Source organism: Cyanistes caeruleus, chromosome Z (genome assembly GCF_971803275.1).
Source record: "Cyanistes caeruleus chromosome Z, bCyaCae1.hap1.1, whole genome shotgun sequence".
Lineage (NCBI taxonomy): Eukaryota > Metazoa > Chordata > Aves > Passeriformes > Paridae > Cyanistes > Cyanistes caeruleus.
Window position 1 is genome coordinate 3,147,618 of NC_141732.1, and position 13,085 is coordinate 3,160,702.

Sequence of the window (13,085 nt, forward strand, 5' to 3'; positions counted from 1 at the left end):
TGGATAGACAAAAAAAAAAATAAAATTAAAAAGGCAAAACAAAGACTTAATTTGGAACAGTCCACCTAAAAATCCCAGAAGTTTTATAAAGGTTAAATATGTGACTAGAAATTGCCCATCTAAATAATGCAATAATATTAATGTTGTGCTTTTGGTCCTTATATCTCAAAAATCTTGCAGAGAACTTCTTCTTTCAGATGGAGGGGGAAGAAGAAAAGCACAAGAGGTGCATCTTTGTATTTTTTCTGTGTAAGAAATAAAAGCAACTTTCTATGTCTTTTCCTGTCTTCTCCTTGTGCTTAAATTCACCTTCGGTATGATAAAATTTCATTACGAAATAGAACAATATTATACAGCCAAAAAGTAAACATATAGAAATAGAGGTTTTCTCCTTTTATAAATCACCCAACACAGATCATTTGCCTGATGATTTGCTAATCAAATATAACTTTATGCATTTAAAGACGACAAGATGTATTTAAATAATCCACTTTCTTTAAGCATATTTAGTTTGTTCTCATTTAAAACTTTTGAAGTCTTCTCATTTTTACCAAGACAGGCATGTACTATTTATTTGCCTTAACATTTTGTGTTTCTTCTTTCCTTTTTACCTGTAACTCTAAATCTTCCAGCACCCAAATGAATCCATAAAAAAAAAAAAGCAATTTGAGTTGACTCTTTCCATCCTGAATTATCCACTTTGCCTCCTCCAGATTCCAATTTATGTTCCAAGAGGTGGCTCGAATGAGAGTAAGAACTTTTTCTTTAATTTAGAAGTTGTGTATTCTGTTCCAAGCACTATTTCTAGGACAGATTCATGCATCAAAAATTCACAACAACAAGAATATAAAATTGCCTTGGGATGACTATTTCTGGGGCACATTCAAGCGTTAAATTTGTTCATTACAATAAGAAAATGAAATTGCCTTGGAACCCAGCATTTAACTATTTTAAAAATTGTCCTGTTGAGGTGATGTGCAATAATCCCCTTTTGTCTTCTACAAAGTGAATTGTATTAGTTAAATAATTTTTCAGTTTCAGTTATATTTCACTCTTGGTAACACCAAAACAGTGTTGATGTTTTTTAGGCTAGGGTTTGAGTTTTTCCTTAAAGGCATATTTTAAAGCCCTTGAAAATCAACAGAAATCTTTCCACTGACTTCAGAGACCTTCAGGTCAGCTCAGATATTTTAAGTCTTCCTTGAAAGGATCTTGAGAATTCTAGGAAAAAAAAGTACAACATAATGATTAGAGAGTTCCTGGACTACTTTCTTTTTTAAAATCCACAAGTAAAAAGTGCCTCTCTGCACAGTTGTCTGCAAATTAAGATATTCCCAAAGCAATTTCAGTACAGAAAAGTTTCAGAGCTACAGAAAATGTAGGAACACCCACCAAACACCAGGCTGTATCAAAAGAGTTAGAAAACTAAAAGCCATGTGCAGCCTGTTGTAGATTAAAGGCAGCCTGAGAAACTACAAAAAAACAAAACAAAACAAAACTAAACCAACAACATAAAAAAAAACACCACCACCAGAATCCAAATAAGGAAGACAGCCATGCAGTATAATAAGCTTTCATTGCTTTAGGTTGTTTGGGAAAATACAGACCAGAGGAGTTAGAAACAAAGAAATTGCTTCAAAACTTTCACTAGATAATAATACAAGGCAATCAGAATCTGTTAGATCTTACTCATGCAACTAGAACTGAGAATTAAAAAAAAAGTAAAATATGCATGAGACCTCTAAATCTACAGACTCAGACTTCATATTTCCACTCACTTGGTGTTGAATATTCATTTCCAGTGATTCATATGATTTTAAATCATGTGAAATTTAAAAAGCTGTAATGGTAACCATAGCATAAGATGCAGAGGCCTGTGTGGAAATATAAATATGATTTTGAAAACAGTAAACTGAACAAGAACTTGCAATTTCCTCAGTAATAAAAGAAATATCCTGGTTACAGTTTTTTGCTCCTGGACCAGATTTTCTAAGTGATGCTAACACTATTTCAGCTGTAGTTTTGGGGGATTGGTTTGTTGGCAATGCCAATTTTAGCCAGATGTGGTATTACTGAGTCAAATACAAACATACTATTAAAAATCCAACTATTGACAAACTTTAATAGTTTTTAAATTAAAATTATTTTTTAAAAAAATTATGTCTGACAAATGTCTTCTATGAAGTGTAGAAGGCACAAGGTAAGTTTGAGGAATTAGGAAACTTTTGCCTTGAATGACTGCACCACTGAATCTGTACAGTGACTCTAGACCTGGAAATTCAGAATCTTCAAAAGATGAAGTTCCTCTGGGTGTTCTTTGCAGTTTTTGTACTTACAGCACTCCATGTTTGACTATTTAAACTTCAAACTCCCTTTTTAACTTTGTCACTCACAGTCTGTCCAGGCTGTTAAACCTGCTCTGAAAAAATGCCAGACAAACTCAGTCTTTTAAAATACTGCCAAGCAAGTGCTCCCCTGAATTTTTCAGCTACAAAAAAAACAAACAAACAAAAAAAAAAACAAAACCAAAAACAAACCAAAGAGCAGCTTAATATTGGATTAAATGTTATGTTTTCCCCTTAGTACAAAAACTGAGTCCTAAAACTGATGGCACCACCACAGTTAGAAACACAAACCTGCCTCTGGCAGAAAATAACATTTCTATTATTAGTATTTCTTAATTCTCGTGGTACACAGGCATGGGGAAAGGCAATGGCTTTGCTGCCTGTCAACCTCTCACTTGCACTGCCAGAAATATTCCTTCAAAGTTAGGATGAGCTTTGGAAGCAGAGCAGAAGCTCAGCTCTCATTGTCCCTAAACAATGCATGAAGTGAGGAGTCAGACTGCTGTGACCCACTGTATGCTCTCTTTGATGGGTGAAACAGGATTCTGAGTGAAAAGAGAGAATAATTATCTTCTTTCCATCAGCAAATCTCTCATGGCTACGAATATTGCTAGAACTAGAACTATAATGTAATTACAAGCCCTTTCTGAGTACTTTAAATTCTGCAACTGAGCAGAATAAATTATTGCCAAAAACATCAGAACTGATCTCTCCACCTCTGCAGGGTTCTCAAAAGCAGAAAATGAAACTGAAAAAGCTGATCATTCACTGGATATAGTCCCAAAGCCTACTGTGTTGGCCCCAGGAGAAGTCCATAAGGAAGCAAACAGCATTTCTGCTCAGAGATTGGGGAAAAATGGAAAGTAAAAAAGGGACATCAGGTGCCACCTAGAGCTGGCTCACTTAAAGTGGAACCTTGAAAATCTCTCCTGAACCACTGCTTAAGCACAATGGTTAAACATTAACTCAGGGAAAGCATCAAAATCCACCTTAGACCTGAGTATTACCAGCAGTTGTATTTCTACCAATTCCCAGTGCATCCTTCTTGACAGTGCTGAGCTCTGCAGGCCTCTGGTTCTTCCTGGGATTCAGAAATAGCATCACCTGGTCTATAAAACCCCTGAGGAGTTCAATCCCATGGGTGTTCTGAGTCCAAGTCAATTCCAGTAAGTGTTCTGAGATTAAATTTAACACTTACACCAAGACTGGGTGTAACCAGCCACCTCCCTCCCTTTGAATAACCATGGGGCTGCATCAGAGCTGGGAAGAAATGGAGAGGACATGGTCAGATTTTTACAGACTTTCCGAGCTTCTGCTGAATGCACTGAGAAATACCTGCTACTTATAAATTACTATGGTTTGGCTTCTACAATTTTTATGTTGAGAAAAAAATTCAATTTCACATGCATGACATCAAAAATGTATATATAAACTCAGAAACTAGTTAAAGTACTAAGATTGAATTCATTTCAATAAAAGCAATGAAACTGATGCTGTTGAGTACTTTCTAACTGTGATTGTCAGCAATGCAAGAACTTGCCAAGATTTCCTAATCTGCTCTATATTGAAGCACAATTGATACTAATTTGATGAATGCAGAAATACTGGCTACAGTGAACTAACTTTATTTAGGAATAGAAAAATACAAACAGCATGCCACCATTGCATGGCAGCCTTTGTGTACAGCTTCTTTCCTTTTACCTTTAAGATCTCAGAATGGGACAAATAGGAAGGCAAGAGCCAGTAAACCTGGCTCTGAATGTGGACACCTTGAAGTCCTGACCTGACAAGTTAATTTCATTTATTGCATCTGATGGAATTTTCCTTTTTCTCCATTTGCTACATCTCCCTAAGCATGTATATAAAGAATTCTGGAAAATGCACATTTTTACATGTTTTCCTACAGCCACAGGTATGGATTTTTTATTATTTTTTTTCTGTAGGACCAACTACATGAGATCACATCAATAGAGGCTATGTCAAAAAGAAATTGAGTCAGGAGAGACAAGATTTGGCTTTCCCACTTCATATTCTGAGTGAAGGTTATCAACAGACCAGACATAATCTGCTGAATTACTGAGAGATGCCCTCATGATTGCCAGTGTGGTTCATGATTCAGCTAAAAGAAAAGTTGCTTTTCAAAGAAATGAAGTGTCATATTTATTGGGCTTTTAATTTTTTTTGGTCTGTTTTCAGTGTTCCCAGAAAGAAAGGTAATATTAATAAGGAGACTCAAGACCAATTTCCTCCTGTACAGCATCATTCACCAACAGGACATGTATGACCCCATAACTCATGGCCCAGAAGTACCACCTGTTCTTATAGAAGTGTGATTAAAACTAAACCAAACAAAAGTTTCCAGAGTCTTCCAAAGCTGCTAGCAGTGGGCACTCTGGCAGAAGAGATGATGCACCCTCAGGTCACATTCATGTACCATTCTACAGTGATATGGCTTGAAATATTTTCACATAAAAGGTTCTCACCCTTTCCTTTTCCCCCCCAAGGCTCATCACAGAGCCAGAACATGAGGCAACAGAGAGCTTGGTGCATTCAAAGGCAAAATGACAGTCTTCTTCTGATCTTCTGAACTCGTGGAAGCTGTTAAAGAAGGGATGATGCAGCTCATGCTAGTAAGGGATTACTCACCAATCCAACCAGTTTCCAGGCTTTTTGCACTCATCTGTGCTTGCCCCTGAAAGAACAAATTAAACATAAAATATCTGTGTTCCATAGAATTTAATTAGAAACACTGAAAGGGAAAAACAGGCATGAAAAAGAATGTTTAATTCTTTTAAAAGCACTCAAATAACCAAGTTGCTCAGACTCAATAGCAGTCAGACTGTGTTACAGCTGGTGCTTTGAGAGGTTTTAGCTTCCTTTGATTCTTTATGCCACATAAATTGAAAGACACGATAGGCATATTTTAGCTCATATTTTCAATTCCTTTTGAGCAGATAATATGGCTAAAGCTCAGCAGCCAGCTCAGAAGAGAAGGAAATAGTGTCTCTGTGAAGTTAATTTGCTAGAAAGCAAAGGGCACTGTCCTGTAGTTGCTCATTACCCTCATCTGTCACTGCCTTCCCAGGAAGCTGGAAGAGCTCAGTGTGGAGGATGGATAGCAATTTACAGTACTGAGTCCACAATGTGCACATCTGCTTAATTTTCAGTGAAATTATGGGCTAAATACTTTTATCTCTAGCTGGGAAACCGCAGACATTGTCTTCATGGAGAACACTACCAATATTCATAAAGAGAAATGAATGAATTTTTATTTGACCAAACCTGTCATCCACACAGACACGTAGGAACCAACTATTACTAGGGATCAAACCCAGAAGAGTCAGGAGGAAAGATCAGAATTCTATGCAAACTTGACCATCAGGATGGAATAATTAGTCTGTTCAATCACTGGAAAGAGGTGCTACAGGTGCTAGTTAAGAGGATAATTTCTGTTTTGTCTTTCAGATGGCCATATGTCTAAAGAAAATCAGACAAATTTGTTTTCTGGCTACAAAAAAAAGCCATCTGAAAGAAACCTTTGAGCTCTTACAAATTGAACCAGGTAAAAATTCAGAATCTGAAAGGAAAGGCTCTACTCTTGGATCAGACATATACCTGGTCTTTTACAAAGGTGGAATGAAAGCTGGTGAGTGCAAAAGTAGCAGTAACTTTACTTCAGCCACTCTGCTAATTCCTCTCCTATTTGCATGGTGTGCAAATATTAATTTCCATTATTTAGCCATCTACATATGTGCAACCCTAAAGTGAATCATGCATTCTTCTCAAAATAAAAGTCGTAATGACATATCAAAAATGAAAGTTGCAATTGTGTATCATTTCCATCCTTTTTTCATTTATTCCATGTCATTACTCATTTTTCCACACGCATTATTCTGTCCAATCCTCTGTAAGAAAATATAGTAGATATAGGGACTCACATATACCTTAATGGCAACTATTTTATTTGCAAAGACAAGAGCATGATTGCTACCCATACAGATTTACACAAATCTCACATTAATATAAAATACACTGTCTGTAACTTTGAAAATTGAGGTTGTTTAAAAATTTATAAGCTTTGTGATCCTCAGCCACTTTTCCATGATTATCTCATCTGTAATTCAAATTAAAGGTGTTGTAAATTATTACAGATCAAAACTGTGGGGTATTTTTTTAAACTCTGTATCAAAGGTAATCATCTCCTAATGATGTAGAATAAATTGTAAGTAAAATACAAGAGGGTCTAAATTTTATTCAGGAAGCTGTTCTGAGGCTGTCTTTGAATGAGTAACCTTGCTCTCTTTAAAGAATACTCTTACTTGACAGAAAACAAAGGGTAGGGGTAAAAAAGTCAGGAAAAAACAGCTTACAAAGTGAAATGCAGTGGAAGCCCAGTAACCTTTTTGTATTTTGATGATTCCCAGTCTCTCTGTAACGTCATAAAATAGAGAAAAATGAGTTTATTCTTTTGAAATCATTACTAAATTCACTGGGCCATTAGGCAACAGAGAGAACTCCCACTCAGGAACACTGAAATGCTCCATTCTCTGCATCAGACAAGTTGTTCCAGCACCACAATTTCTGAAGTAGGTCCTATGCTGGCACTGAGCAGGAGATTGCTTTTTCCTCTCATGACCAATAGTTCAGAGAAAATTTTCAGCACTGATAAAATAAGTGTATTTTCAGTTTGAGTTACTCAGAATGTTCTTCTGATATCAAAATAATCCTGTTTAACGTTAAGGGGTTTTGTAAAGATTACAGTTTCACTTCTCATTAAATTTCTCAGTATCATGCACTTAAATTCTGTTTCAGGTAACAGAATCAAAATCTTCACGGTAACAAGGCAAGCACCTGATATTATAAAAATCACTGTTTTCCAAAGCATTTTCTGACAAGTTAACTGAAACAAGCACTTTCTCATGAAAGGTTTCTGTTTTGCTAAATTACCACTTTCAACAACAAAAATGTCTCACAATATTGAGAAGCCTTGTGGTTATTTTATGAAACCTATCTTTCCAGTTTCTGCTAATACATCTCTACAAAAGAAAACTCTCTTCCAAATGGCAATTTTCCCACGTTTCAAGACTTATATCTGAAATAATGACATGTACCAAAGCTTCCTGTATTGCAGTGTCTGGCTGTGAAGGGTTCTTCCTTGTTCCTACCTTGTAAAACCCCCCATATCAATGAGTGAAATGTAAAAATGGACTGGTCCTCCAGTTTTAAATGTTTAACACATCTGTACAACCAAGGACAAATATTTAACAGTTTAGAGGTAAATTGCATATGCTGGTGGCTCATTTTGTAAAATCACACCACAGATATGTTCCTTGTGATCTGCTCCCTACTTCCTTTGTCCCTTCCAGAGAACTCTCTTCCCTAATTTCTTTTGCAGAAAATTAAATATGTCTGGCTAGACCAGAATGCCCCACATCTAAACATCTAAAAAGTGCTGCCTTTTTGCCCGTGACTAATAAGCAATAAAACCCTCCAAATTAACATTTTCTTGCCATCATACTAACAAAAAAATTGTGTTCCGTGTTTCTCTCCATTGTTGATTGTTCTCCACACTCAGAATACCTGTCCTTGCCAATGTGACAAAATCTCCTCACCACTATGTCAGACATGCTTTGGTCAAATTTCCTGAAAAAAGAGGAGGCAAAGGTAATTTCTCAAACTGTTAAAAATATCAATATTTCCCAGCATCACCTTCATTTACCTCCCACACACTCACCAATCCCTCAATACACTGCAAAAGGAAGTCCTGATGTTCCAGTCACAACAACTGGACACAACTGGAATCCCAGACTCAGACTGGTTTGGGAGGGACCTTAAATCCTGCCCAGTGCCACCCCCAGCCATGGGCAGTGACATTTTTCACCATCCCAGGTTGCTGCAATCCCTGCCCTGGCCTTGGTGATGCTAATGGTGATTAATGCACAGGGCAGAGTTTGTGGGGGAGTATTTAGTAGGATGAGCAACTCAAACAGCGCTGGGAAAGCTAAAGACACTTGTGCCCATGTTTGACTGACCTGACTGATCCAGATTCCACCACAAAACTGATTTTTCAATGTGATTTGCACAGTATACTTTTTCCTCTGAAATAATGATGCCTTTGCCAGAGGCAGGGGGTAGGATTGTAACCTCTGTGTGATTAGACAAGAAAAAGTCACTCTGAAACTGACCCTTGTTCATCTCTCTTGCCCTCTTTCTTAAGAAATCAAACATGATTAAAGACTTGGTTTTATTCTCATCGGACTTAAAATAAATTATTATAATGAAATATCAATGTGCTTTACAAAATATAAAGAGTAATGACTTCACAGAGTTCACAGTCAATCTTGTGTGGTTGATTTCCTCCTTGAAGGCATATTTCATTTAAATAGATTTCTGAAAGTTGGTTAATGTAAGAGTGGATCTATATGTAACATATCAGCCCTTATCTCTATTTGAAAACAAGACAGTAAAATTTGCAATGAAAAATAGTAATTAAATATTTATAAGATTTCTTCATGCCTATTTCTTGAATCAATCTTCTGAATCATCATTTCTCTTAAATTTTATAGCCCTATATTTTATCATTAAGAATCACTGAATACCAAAATGAAGTTTCTTCCATCTCAGGGAAAGAAACAAAACCCTTAAAACCTACAAAGCCAACCAACCAATCAACCAATAAACAAAAAAACAAACAGCACCCCAAACAAATAAAACCCCAAACATAATTCTGAAGTTAAATCATTGTTATTCATTTGAGAAGATGATTCAAGTTCAAAAAATCTGTAGGAATTTTCAAGAACTGCACTCCTAATTTCCCCATTCAACATTTCTAAACGTGCTGATTTCATGCGCTATGAAAAATTAAACTGATTTTGGTCAAATTTCCAAGTAAATATATTTAAAGTTTTTTATTTAATTATTAAAATTAAATTATTATAATTTAAATTATAATTATATTATATATAATAGAATTGCATTATATATACTATATTATATAATTAAAATATATTATATATATATAATTATATAATTATAATTTATTAAATTATATTATTCCAAGTAAAGTAAAATGTGGGAAAGTCTGTAAGAGGTCCTGCGTCACCTCGACAGTGTATCTATTTTCTGTTCTGCTTTTTCTGTTCTTCTGTTTCTTTCTTTCTGTTTTCCATCTCTCCAGTTCCAGGTAGAGCAGATGGTTTGAAGGACACCTATTGAAGGAAACCTACCGAAGGCTTGGCAACAGGAGGCAGGGGGAAAAAACCAAAATGTTATTCAACAGCTCCAGTCTTCAGTCAAATGCAACTGTCACCAAAATACACATATATTACAACAATGTAGTCACCAGGCTTTCATCAGCAGGGTACTGACTCTCTTGGTTGGAGAAGCTTAAAAAGCATTACTGCCTTGCTCACTGACTTGTCCACACAGAAAGTTGTTTAAGTAACTTTCTGTGCATCAGGAAAGGAGCAGACCTCATAAATTTTTATCTCTAGTTTCTAGAGAACCATTAAGAGCTCAACTGCCAGTCTTTGCCTGGGACAGTCTTTGCTGTAAATGGGGGAAAGTGATCTTCCATCCCCAAATAACTGAGAAGTACAAGACAATGGTTTTCCCAACAAAATTCCATAATAACTAGAAGGTATCAGGGAGTACAAGAAATGCAACCAAACTCAGGAAAATCACTGCAGGCCTGATGAAAGAAAAGAAGAGATTGTACAGAGTAACAATCAAAAGTTACTTTTGTCACATCTTCCCATAGCAACAGGTTCATTTTCTGTTCACCTGACAGGAACTTGTCCTGCAAACAGGCAAAACAGTTAAATGGAGCATTCATTCCTCTTCACCACTGGGTAATCTGCTCCTTGCAGGGATTTCCAAAATTCTCTTCCTGAATTTTTGCTTTGTAAAGGCCAAATAACTGTGCAAACATTTGCCCACTGGAAAGCAGCCAAAATATACTCATGTAGCTAGTTTGTATTCATTTGCTGTAAACGTGTTATTCATTCTTCACCTTTTCAAGTGGTACGTGCTTGTGAGGGGAGTGAATAGGATTAGCCCAGCACGTATGAATAGATTTTCATAATTAATACAGTATTTGAATTCTTAATCCTGTATGCTTTTGGTGCTGAAAAATTCTTAAGGCATTCAAGAAAAACAGTCTTGCAAGACATTGAGAAAAACACTTCTAAGAAATGGATAGCACAGACAGTAACATACACGTTTCCAGAGATTCTTTTCTTCCAAATCCTTTTCATTGTGCAAAGACTGGATAAATGTCCAGCAAGCAGTTATTTTAAAAGTAACTGGAAGTATAAAATGAGAAGTACTCACTTCAGTTAGAAGAAACTATCACGTATCATGCCAACCAACTCTTTAAAGCCTGCCACACTGTCATAATCTTATTTATGCAGCAGAAGTAAAAAATTGTATGTAAATTATATTTAAACAATAAAAGAACCAAAAAGGTGGTTCTAGATATTTTGCATTATAAGCTTTGTGGCTATAGCTAATTATTTTAATTAGATTAGTGAATAGGATTACCAACTAGTTAAAATATAGATTTTAAGCACTAAGTCAGAACAGGTGAGAAATATCAACTCTGAATACTGTATTACTGCAGTAATGGTGTCCAAGATACCAGATGCAAGTGTCTGAGTTACCTCCCCTAAAAATGGCATCATTAGAGGGTGCTCTATGTTTTAATTCAGTCCTTTTCAGCTGTAACACAATTAGAGCAATATTTTGGACTGCTAATGAATCAAGGGAGGTACTGATTGATAGTTTGTCTAAGTGAGGGTTTTACTTCACATTTAGGAGGCCTCCTTGCAATTTCTTTGTCTTTTGGTAAGCAGAACGTGAAAAGTGCTCAGCTTTTACTTCAAGATTTTTTTCCATTTAGTTCAGGAAGTGAAGTGTTCCTTTGAAATATACTTTTACTATTATAAGTGTGTATTGCAATCTTTGTACTGTCTTACAACTCTTAATTTTAAGAAATTTTTTTGGAGGGTTATTCTCTTCTCAGAACAAAATATCTAACGAAGAGCACGTCTTATTATAAAAGTCCAGTGATTTCTCTCTCACAATCCACAGTTCACACCTTTTTCAGGCAAAAACTGCTAATTGAGGCAACCTGCTGTGGAGCTGAAAGAGCTGAAGCTGGATTATGAACCGCTGGGCTAATGAGCAATTCAGCTGCAAGAACACCTCTCCTGTGAGGAAAGGCCAAGAACTGGATTTGTTCATCCTGGAGAGGATAATCCATGGGGTGACCTCATTGTGGCCTTCCAGTGCATGAAGGAGCTACAGGAAAGATGGAGAGAGACTCTTTATAAGGAATGAAGCGAAAGGACAAGGGCCTGGCTGGATGGGATCTTGGGCAGCAATTGTTCCCTGGCAGGGTGGGCAGGCCCTGGCACAGGGTGCCCAGAGCAGCTGGGGCTGCCCCTGGATCCCTGGCAGTGCCCAAGGCCAGGCTGGAGCAGCCTGGGACAGTGGAAGATGTCCCTCTGTTTGCCACCCCCTGCCACAGGCTGGGACACTTTTCACTGGGCCAGGTTCCTCAGGGTCCTGTCCCACAGCTCCTATAGAATCCCAGGGCTCTGTATCTACCAGACATGCATCACCAAAAGACTTTTTGGAGGGGAAAAGAAAAAAAAAAGAGGGGAACTTCCTCTCCTCCACTTCAACAACCAATTAAGCATCACAGAATACATAGGCCTATGCACAATGTTTTTGGGATAACCTGAAAAAATTCAACACATGAAAGAATTTGGCTGTTGAAAATAGCACACCAGGACAGGTAAGAATAAAGAGATTAATAGCATTAATGCTTTGTGCCACCCTAATGTTTTGTCAGACTAAATATTTCATTAATTTTTTTATAAGTATGACATAAAAAATGTCAAGGTATTGGTATGAATAACTCTAGGAGATTACAGAGTGGGGAGTTGCGAGGTGGGTTGTACTCAAGGAAACTGAACAAGAATCGTGTGCTCTGCTCTGTGCCAAAATCCTGACAGCAAGAGAAGATGAAGAGAAGGTTTTAGAGGTTTTCAGAATGGACTGAACAGTCCCCATTCAAAAGCAAACATGAGTCACCAGGTCCTGCCAGAGGGGACATGTATTGGATGCATGTTTTGCCTGCTGGTCTGGGTGTCCTGTGCGTGACAGCTCCAGAGCCTGCAGGACTGCGGGGACACATTCATTTATTTACAGATGCTGTGCATTGTTTTTTCCCCAGTAAGTTCTGCACATCTCTATCAATTCCAAGCAAAATGCTGGATGCCAAGTCACCACAGGGTATGTGTCAGCGTTTGTTAAACACACTCTGTACACTCTCATTAATTTTACATGGCTGTGGTTTCACTGTTGGGGAAATGCAAATGGCAGCACATGGCATTGCCCTGTGGGGAAACAAGGGAAACACTGCATATTTTAGTAATGCAGGATTCATTTTTCCTGCTTTCATAGAATTCTTTGCATTTTTCGCTGTATGGACACTTTCTGTGCCACTTCTTACCTGCCTAAGGCACTCCTCTATAGACAGGATTTTTTACACATGACTTACAAATATCTGCATTTTAAAAACAATGAAATATAGGCTTTCATGACAGGAGACTACATCTGAAAAAAAAAACCAAAACGAAAAACCAACCCCTTAATATTTAAAAAACAACAGCAAAATCCTTCTTCCCTCCATATCTGTCCATGGACTTTGGAGGAAGGCTCACAACGGCATTT

The 13,085-nt window shown here is 37.1% G+C and overlaps 1 long non-coding RNA gene across 2 annotated transcripts; it reads right to left on the reverse strand.

Annotated features, from left to right (window-relative positions):
- Window positions 1-222: 222 nt before the first annotated feature.
- On the reverse strand, window positions 223-10,648 carry LOC147647985 (uncharacterized). Of its 2 annotated transcripts, XR_015280547.1 has the most exons (6): window positions 10,563-10,648; window positions 9,448-9,577; window positions 8,378-8,491; window positions 7,868-7,988; window positions 1,779-5,037; window positions 223-1,221 (listed from the first exon to the last, which is right to left on the reverse strand). It is a non-coding gene; the product is annotated as an uncharacterized LOC147647985 (long non-coding RNA). The 2 variants fall into 2 exon arrangements; XR_015280548.1 differs by lacking the exons at window positions 223-1,221; window positions 1,779-5,037; window positions 10,563-10,648 and having other exon boundaries at window positions 6,581-7,988.
- Window positions 10,649-13,085: the final 2,437 nt, after the last annotated feature.